The sequence below is a fragment of the Aegilops tauschii genome, chromosome 4 (assembly GCF_002575655.3).
Source record: "Aegilops tauschii subsp. strangulata cultivar AL8/78 chromosome 4, Aet v6.0, whole genome shotgun sequence".
NCBI lineage: Eukaryota > Viridiplantae > Streptophyta > Magnoliopsida > Poales > Poaceae > Aegilops > Aegilops tauschii.
In genome coordinates, this window is record NC_053038.3 from 23,522,814 (window position 1) to 23,532,637 (window position 9,824).

At 48.5% G+C, this 9,824-nt stretch overlaps 1 pseudogene; it reads left to right on the top strand.

Moving 5' to 3' along the window:
* Positions 1-6,359: 6,359 nt before the first annotated feature.
* On the top strand, positions 6,360-9,491 carry LOC109736642 (uncharacterized; annotated as a pseudogene).
* Positions 9,492-9,824: the final 333 nt, after the last annotated feature.

Sequence of the window (9,824 nt, forward strand, 5' to 3'; positions counted from 1 at the left end):
ATATGTATCGGGCAGTATTTGGGCAGTATCCGGCTAGATACGCGCACTTTCTGAAGTATCCGTGCAAACGTAGTTCCCTGTATGATAGAAAAATACCGTTCATATGTACTCCCTCTGTTCCTAAATGTAAGTCTTTTTAGACATTTCAAATGAACTACAACATACGGATGTACGTAGACTGTAGATTAGCGATATGTTCATTGATCGTATGCCGTAGCATATATAGAGAGTACAACGGCAAGGATATCTCAACTGTATCTGCTATACAAGAAAAGGATCGGGAGATATCCGTAGACTAGGAAACAATAAAAGAAGATGCTAGCTGCCTAAGTACGTGCGATCATGAGTATCTCAACCCCCCCCCCCCCCGGCAGTCGATACATCGCGAGTGACGCAGAGACTGGACCGGAACTCCTCGAAGGTAGACGTCGGTAGTCCCTTGGTCATGACATCGGCGAACTGCTGAGCGGTGGGAACGTGTAGCACATGGATGCGGCCGAGAGCCACCTGTTCACGCACGAAGTGAATGTCCAGCTCGATGTGCTTCGTGCGACGATGATGAACGGGGTTGGTGGAGAGGTAAACAGCCGAGACGTTATCACAGTACACAAGAGTGGCACGTGAAACGTCATGATGGAGCTCCTGAAGAAGTTGCCGTAACTAGGAGCACTCGGCAACGGCGTTGGCAACAGCTCTATACTCTGCCTCAGCACTGGAATGAGAGACCGTATGCTGTCGTTTCGACGACCAGGAGATGAGGGATGTCCCCAAGTAAATGCAGTAACAAGAGGTGGAACGACGGGTATCCGGAGAGCCAGCCCAGTCAGCATCAGAGTAAGCGACCATGTCGGTGGAGGAGGATGCTGTCTAGGTGAGCCCAAGGGACATAGTGTCGCGGATGTAGCGTAGAATCCGCTTCACCAAGTTCTAGTGACTATCACTGGGAGCATGCATGTCTAGACACAGCTGCTGGACGGCATACTGCAAATCCGGTCGTGTGAGGGTTAAGTACTGAAGGGCGCCGACAATAGACCGGTAGAACGGGCCATCTGGTGCTGGAGAACCCTCAAGCGCGGAGAGTTTGGCCTTCGTGTCAACAGGAGTGGCAGCGGGTTTGCAGTTAAGCATGCCAACGCGCTCCAGAAGCTCATGGGTGTACTTATGTTGATGAAGGAAAAACCCGTCGGAGCGCCGAATGACCTCAGTGCCGAGGAAGTAATGAAGCGGCCCCAAATCCTTCATGGCAAATTCGGTGCTGAGACGAGCAGTGAGCTGGTCGAGAAGCTGCGCCGAAGAGGCCGTGAAGATGATGTCGTCGACGTAGAGTAGGAGATAAGCAATCGCCGGACCATGATGGTACACGAACAGGATGGCGTCGGAGCGAGTAGCTCGGAAACCTAACCGGTGAAGGAAAGCGGCGATGCGCTGGTACCAGGCTCTCGGCGCCTTCTTCAGCCCATAAAGGGACCGAGAGAGCAGGCACACGTGATCAGGATGATCGGCGTCGACAAAGCCAATGGGCTGCTGGCAATACACCTGTTCTGCGAGATGGCTGCGGAGGAACGCGTTGGAGACGTCCAGCTGATGAACCGGACAGGCACGAGACACCACAAGCTGAAGGACGGTGCGGATCGTGCCCGGTTTGACGACCGGAGCGAAGGTGTCGGTGAAGTCAACTCCGGCGCGTTGCCGAAAGCTGCGAACCACCCAGCGAGCTTCATAACGCTCAAGGGTGACGTCAGGACGCGTCTTGTGCCGGAAGACCCACTTCCCGCTAATGTTATTGGCATGGCGGGGAGGTGGGATGAGCTGCCACGTACGATTGCGTTGTAACGCATCGAACTCCTCCTGCATGGTGGCAAGCCAGTTGGGGTCAAGAAGAGCGGCCCGAACGGACGATGGACGGGGCCGCAGGTGGCGAGTCCGGGGTGGCTACAGATGAGGCCGCAGGTGGCGGGCCTGGGGCGGCTGCGGACGGGGCCGCAAGTGGCCCTCGTGAGCCAAGTGCGGACGAGGGTAGAGCCAAGGCACCCGAGACGGAGGCGCGCGACCCCGAGGCCGAAGAGGTGGCCAAGTCCGCGGAGTTGCCTGGCGCCCAAACATGCGAGGCACTCTGTACGGACACAGAGTCACCAAGATCGGAGAGGGCCGGACGGGTGTGGCCGCCGCGAGGGGGCGACAACACGGCAGGAGGCCCGCCGAGGAGAGGCGGGGTCGACGAAGTCGGTCCGTCCGAGAGAGGTACCTGCTGAAACAGAAACACTTTTTCATCAAAGTAAACTTGCCTCGAAGTGATCACCCGATGAGAGGACGGGGTCGTAGCACCGGTAGCCCTTTGTGTTGGAGGGGTACCCAATAAAGATGCAGGCGAGAGACCGCGGAGCAAGCTTATGGGGGGCGGTGGAGTCGGTGCTAGGATAGCAGAGGTAGCCAAAGATGCGAAGATCGTCGTAGGATGGAGGAGTGCCATAGAGCAACTGATGTGGCGCATAATTCCAGCGAACACGACATGCCTGGATGTTGACAAGGAGAGTCGCGGTGGCGAGAGCATCGGGCCAGAACCGAGGCGGGATGTTGGCATGGAACAGGAGGGTACGGACGCAATCGTTGAGAGTGCGAAGTACACGCTCTGCCCGCCCGTTTTGTGGCGAGGTGTAAGGACATGTTAGACGAAAAACAGTACCATGTGTGGCGAGTAGGTTGCGAACAGCAAGACTATCGAACTCTTTCCCATTGTCTGTTTGAAACGCAAGATTGGGTCGACGAAAGTGCATAGAGAGAAATGAGTAAAAAAATGTAAGTGTTAAGAGAACATCCGATTTCTGCCCAAGGGGAAAAGTCCACACATAATGCGTAAAATCGTCTATGATGACAAGATAATAGAGATAGCCAGAGTTGCTCGCAATGGGCGATGTCCAAACATCGCAATGTATCAACTGAAAATGATAAGCCGCAATAGTGGTAGAGTTGCTAAAGGGTAGACGCACGTGTTTGCCAAAACGGCAGGCATGACAAGTATGGTCATCGACCTTATTACAAGTGAAAGAAAAACTACGAAGTATATGACGGAGCGTGGCGTGATTAGGGTGACCCAAACAAGCATGCCAGAGGTCCACACCGGCGGAGAAGGCGACGGGGGCGGCGTCGGTGGAGGATGGTGGGTGGACCGGGTAGAGGTCATCCGGGCTGTCACATCGGTGAAGAACCATCCGGGAACGGGCGTCCTTCATAGAAAAACCACAACCGTCAAATTCAACCGTAGTCGGATTTTCACGAGTAAAACGGCGAACAGAGACCAGATTTTTGATTAAGTCAGGAGAAACTAAGATATGAGACATATTAATAGGTGTACTAGAAGACGGAAAAGAGGTAGAACCAATATGTGTAATGGGAAGGGAAGAGCCATCGCCGAGAGTGATGCGACTGGCGGTGTTGGTGGGAGAGAAAGAGGTTAAGTTACCCAGGTTGGAGGACATGCGTGTGGTAGCCCCGGAGTCCATAAACCAGTCGCCGCCACCGGTGTAAGTGTTGGGCGAGGATGTCGGCGTTGCGGATGACTTCGGCGGGGATGGGGTCAGGGCCGGCGAATGGGTTGGACCGTTGGGTGGCGCCAGACATGGGGGAGGAGGAGGAGGAGTCAGCGAGGGGGTCGTAGGAAGCAAACGACATGGTTGAGGTTTAGGGTTCGGGTGGAGGTGGAGGGAGAGGTGGGGCGGCGGCTGCAAAGGAGGGCGGCGGCCGGGATGGGATGCGGCGGCAGGAGGGACTGCGGCGGCAGGGAGCGGCGGCGGCAGCTGGGCGGCGGCGGCGGCAGCGGCGAAAGCGTTAGGAAATAAACGCGGTATCTAATACCATGTAGATTAGTGATATGTTCATTGATCGTATGCCGTAGCATATATATATAGAGTACAAGGGCAAGGATATCTTAACCGTATCCGCTATACAAGAAAAGGATTGGGAGATATCCGTAGACTAGGAAACAATAAAAGAAGCTAGTCCACGGGGCTCATACTTCAACGCTGCAGCGCTTGATACTCGGACCTAAGTACATGCGATCATGAGTATTTTAATATAGACATATTTTAGAGTGTAGATTCACTCATTTTACTTCATATGTAGTCACTTGTTGAAATCTCTATAAAGACTTATATTTGGGTACGGAGAGAGTACTAGTTATCTATTTCGATCTTGCGCTAACGATTCAGTGTGGTAATCCTAACTTTCACCATTTCACGTATTCCCTCTGTAGAAGTCTTATAGTGTATTAGTGTGGAAAAGCTCCAGAGGCGGTGTCGCCTGGGAAGCGACACAGGGGGTCTGAGATTAAACTTCTGAACATACTACACATGATCGATATGCTTTGCCTACCGAACGTATAGCAAACCATGTATCTATGCATGCAGGTAGAAGTAGTGTATACAGGGATCACTTTTAAAAAAAAGTCAGCCTCCTCCCGCAACCTTCCAATTTCAAATTAAATTCTGTGGTTCAGGCGGTGTAAGCCCACCGTAGCAACGTAAAAAAAAATGAAATACTGAACACAACAAAGTCTGCGCGCAAAATGAAATCTATATCTATACCTAATATTAAAGAAAGGTGTGTTTCTACAATTTTTTGGTCTGTTCACCTTCGAAAAGAAGAAAAATAATATCTGAGATGGTACTAAATTTGTGTGTGTCTTTTTTCTTTAGACGAAAATTTGTGTGTATCCATCTAGTACATAAGGAAAAAAAGTTTGTCCACTACTACGTACAGGCCCCGCCTGCTGCGGCCCAGCGAATAGTCCGAGGTTACCTTATTTGCTGCACGGTGCGGCAAATAGTCCGAGGTTTGCACGGGCCACCAAGACTGGGCCGGCAAGTATAAGATTTTCTGTATTTTTTTATATTTCTCCTTTTCTAATTTCTTTTTTCCTTTTTCATTTTTTTCAATTTTAGTTTTCATTTTATTTCTAAATTTAATATTTTCTAAAATAACTCAGAATTTCAAAATTTGTTCAGGTTATTGAAAAATATCCGTTCCATTTTCGGAATACATTCATAAATTTAAATTTTTGTCTCGTTTAAGAATTTTTTGAAAATTGAAAAATGTTATCATTTTCAGAAAATATTTGTATTTTTGAAAAAAGTCATGAATTTTGAAAAAATATACTTAGTTATTTCCATTTTCAAAAACATTCCTATTTTAGTGAAAGATAAAAAACAAAATAATTTTAGCATTTAAAAAACATTTTCTAAATAATTCTGAATATTCAAAACATATTCCCATTTTTTATATTTTTTGAAATTTTTTAAAAAATGTTCCTATTTTCAATGCACCTTTTTTTTGAATTTTTACTCATGCCTTGCACACACAGGCCATTTCAGTGCCTGCCAGAGTCCTGGCAGAGATCAACCCTAATATAGAAGGGGCATTCATGCCTGGTTATGCGCTGATTATGCTAATTAAACAGGATTTATGCTCTACAGTTAGTAATTCATCCGGTTACGCCCTCGTATGAGAGAGTGGTCGAAGCAACTGTGCTCTGAAGGTCGCTGGGCAGCCACCAAATGAGGGGGCAGGAACAACCCCGAGATGGAGGTGGACTCGGAAAAAAGGCATTCGTTGGGTGGTCGCCGCAACGCCTACCAACACAACATTATCCAGATCTCAGAGGACGAGCATGACCCGGCAGAAGACTGCAGCTCCACGCTGCGGAGATAGTTTTTGGTGGACACATCAATTATCTCTCCCATTATTTCACACAAAAACAATTCTCTCCCGTTGCACCGTTATGCATATGTGCTAGTACCTTTAAAGACATCCTAGGTCTCAAAAAAATAATTAAATGTCGTAAAGATCGTCATTGGAACATATATAGTATAAAAACAGAAAAATCAGCTTCCCCTGGAAAGAAACTCCATGACCAAAAAAAGAGAGTTGCATCATGAGGGTAAACAAACTACACTTAATACAGAGCATCTGCCGATCGACAACTCAGGTGATTGACTGAGACTAATTACCGGAAAATGAACAGGAATGTTGCAAATTCAGTGCAGCTGCTCAAGTAACTATTGGTTAAAATTGTCAAAGTTACTGATCAAGTCTGCAGCTAGGTCTGAGATCCATAGTTATTAGCTCATTGCCAAGCAAGTCAAAAAGAGGACCAAGTCTACATCATGACCAAGTATGTGAACGAATACGTAAATAGCGATTTTGGCTTTGTTTAGATATTAGCACAGCACTTGCAACACGCACATGAGCAAGTAAGCTAAGCTAGTACATATATGGAACTTGCTAATGTTACTTGGCAACCAAACCAAGAGCACAAGAGGAACACACCAATATGTGCCATTGCCATGACACTGTTATGATCAATTTTTGCCATCTCTATGACCGTTGTTGCTAGTGCTGGTGATGACGTTGCACTGCTTGCTTTTTTTTCGCGAATGCGCAAAAGTACAGCGATGGCGGCTCGCTGGCCTCCTGGAACGACAACAGCGACTACTGCAGCTGGGAAGGTGTGGAGTGCAGCCACTGAAAGAGGCCTGCGCGGGTGGTGGCGCGCACCGGCCTCACCGGACTGCTCTCCCTAGCCCTCGAGATTCTCACGTTCCTGTATACACTTGATCTGGGGTCCAACTCGCTCCACGGAGACATTCCGGGAAGCCTCGGCCGCCTTCACCCGCCTACGAACACTACACTTGAACGACAACTCCTTCTCTAGCACAATCCATGAGTTCCATTGTCAGCAAGGAAAAAATAAGACGACATCATAACAAGCTTGTGGGTCGCATCCCTCCCGAGCTCGGCGAAAAGCTCATGTCCCTGACTGCAAACTTCCTCAAGGAGAACAGCTTCACAGGGCCCATACCGGCATCACTGGCCAACATGTCCTATCTACAATTCCTTGATCTCTCCTATAACCGGCTCGTGGGCTCAATCGCACCAGGGATTGGCAACATCCAGAACGTGCAAGTATTAATACTGTCCACAAACAACCTCTCTGGTATGCTTCCACCTTCTTTCTACAACTTGTCGTCACTGTCTCTTTGGGTCGGGCTCAGTATGATGTACGGAAGCATTCCAACTGATATCGGAAGTAACTTCCCCAAGATGAAAGGTCTTGGCTTGGGTAGAAATCACTTCACGGGAACAATCCCTTCCTCAATATCTAATCTATCGTTCCTAGTAGATCTTTACCTGCGGGAGAATAGGTTTAGTGGCTATGTGCCTCCCTCTTTGGGAAGGCTAGGAGCTATCCAATATCTAAACTTGGCTGACAATGAGCTTGAAGCGAATGACAACAATGGGTGGGAATTTATCACTTCTATGGCAAACTAGACACAACTATAGAAACTGCTCCTTGGAGGTGACTATTTTGGAGGAAAATTACCTGGATCAATTGTGAACCTCTCGACATCTCTCAAGAACTTATACTTAGTACACAATAGGATCTCTGGGAGTATTCATGTGGACATAGGCAATTTGGTTGCGCTCAAAAGGCTTGTGATAGCGAATACTTCCATATCCGGAGTGATTCCCGAGAGTATTGGTAAGCTAAAGAACTTGATTGAACTAGGCTTGTACAAGAATAGCTTATATGGCCTTATACCTCCATCCCTAGGAAATATTTCATAGTTAAACAGGCTTTATGCATACTATGGAAACTTGGAGGGACCGATTCCAGCAAGCCTTGGGGAGTTGAAAAACCTCTTTGTACTAGATCTGTCAACAAACTACAGATTGAATGGTTCAATACCCAAAGAGATTTTAAATTGCTTGGCCTTTCTTTGTACTTGGACTTGTCCTATAATTCCCTTTCTGGACCCCTTCCTAATGAAGTTGGTAGCTTAACAAACCCTAACCAGTTGATTCTATCAGGAAACCAGCGGTCTGGTGACATACCCGACGTTATTCAAAATTGCAAGGTGTTGGAGTTGTTATTACTAGACAATAACTCATTCGACGGAAGCATACCTCGATCACTGATAAATATAAAGGGGCTCAGAAAACTGAACCTGACCATGAATAAGTTCTCTCGTATTATTCATGAGGCACTTGGTAGTATTGAAAACTTAAGAGAACTATACATTGCACACAACAACTTATCAGGGTCAATCCCTGTGGTTCTACAAAATTTGACATCATTGTACAAATTGGATTTATCCTTCAATAATCTACAAGGCAAGGTGCCAGATGAAGGTGCTTTCAGAAACATCACTTACTTACACTACTGGACTCGACATATACGCCGAGTGCCACGGACACTCGGCAAAGGGCCAAAACCTTCCGGGAAAGCCTTTGCCGAGTGCTACACTCGGCAACAGCCACCCGGCTTGCACCTCTCAGGCAAACAGAAATATGCTGGGAGCCAGGACACGGGCACTCGGCAAAGTGTTTGCCGAGAGGCAAATAGTAACACTCGGCAAAATAAACTAGCTAACGGACAACAACCCAGGACGGCAGTTGCCACGTGTCAGGTGCTGACATGTGTGTCCGCGTTAACACGCCGAGGGCAATCTTTGCCGAGAACCACCCCCGGCAAAGGGAGCCAATACCAGTGCGCCATGTGTTAGCTCCTGACATGTGGGTCCGCATTAACACGCCGAGGGCCATCTTTGCCGAGAGCTACCCTCAGCAAAGAGAGCCAGTAGGAGGGCGCCACGTATCGGCTCCTGACATGTGGATCCACGTTAACACGCTGAGGGCCATCTTTGCCGAGAGACACCCTCGGCAAAAAGAGCCAATACCGGTGCGCCACGTGTCAGCTCCTGACATGTGGGTCCACGTTAACACACCGAGGGCCATCTTTTCTAAGAGCCACCCTCGGCGAAGAGAGCCAATAGGAGTGTGCCACGTGTCAGCTCCTGACATGTGGGTCCGAGTTAACACGCCGAGTGCCATCTTTGACGAGAGCCACTCTCGGCAAAGAGTGCCAATAGGAGTGCGCCACATATTAGCTCCTGACATGTGGGTCCATGTTAACACGCCGAGGGCCATCTTTGCCGAGAGCCACTCTAGGCAAAGAGAGCCAGTAGGAGTTCGCCACGTGTCAGCTCCTGACATGTGCGTCTGAGTTAGCACGCCGAGCGCCATCTTTGCCAAGAGCCACTCTCGACAAAGAGAGCCAATAGGAGTGCGCCACGTGTCAGCTCCTGGCATGTGGGCCCGTGTTAACACGCCGAGGGCCATCTTTGCTGAGAGCCACTCTCGGCAAAGAGAGCCAGTAGCAGTGCGCCACGTGTCAGCTCCTGACATGTGGGTCCGCGTTAACACGCTGAGGGCCATCTTTGCCGAGAGTCCCTCTCGGCAAACCTTGTACTTTTACCGAGAGTACTCTCGGTAAAGTTATCAGCGGCGCTATAGGTTGACACCCTTTGCCGAGAGCCCTCTCGGTAAAAGTTCCAGTTTCACCGTCTATGCCGAGAGACCCTCTCGGTCTTGTTGTGCCCAGCAGCCTTTTTTGGCGTTTTTGTTTCTTTCCTGCAGCAAAACATATACAGCAGTAGCATATAGTTCATCACACATAGAACATGTCACATATAGGCATCATTGAACAAAGAAAGCATTGATTCTCAAGAACATCCCACATAAAAGAAATAGTGCATGAAAGGTGCAATAGCTGTCAAGCACACTCGACTACCACAAGTTTGCAAGTCTCAAGATCACACAAGATGCAATAGTTCTCAAGCACATACACGGAACAGTTTCAAACACAACATAACATGAAGTTCACATGGTTTTGGAGATCGGAGTGGTATCATCAACATCTTTTGTGGCGTTTGCTTCCTCAACTCCACCAACTTGAGGTGGAACTACTGGAACATTGTTCGACCCTTGTG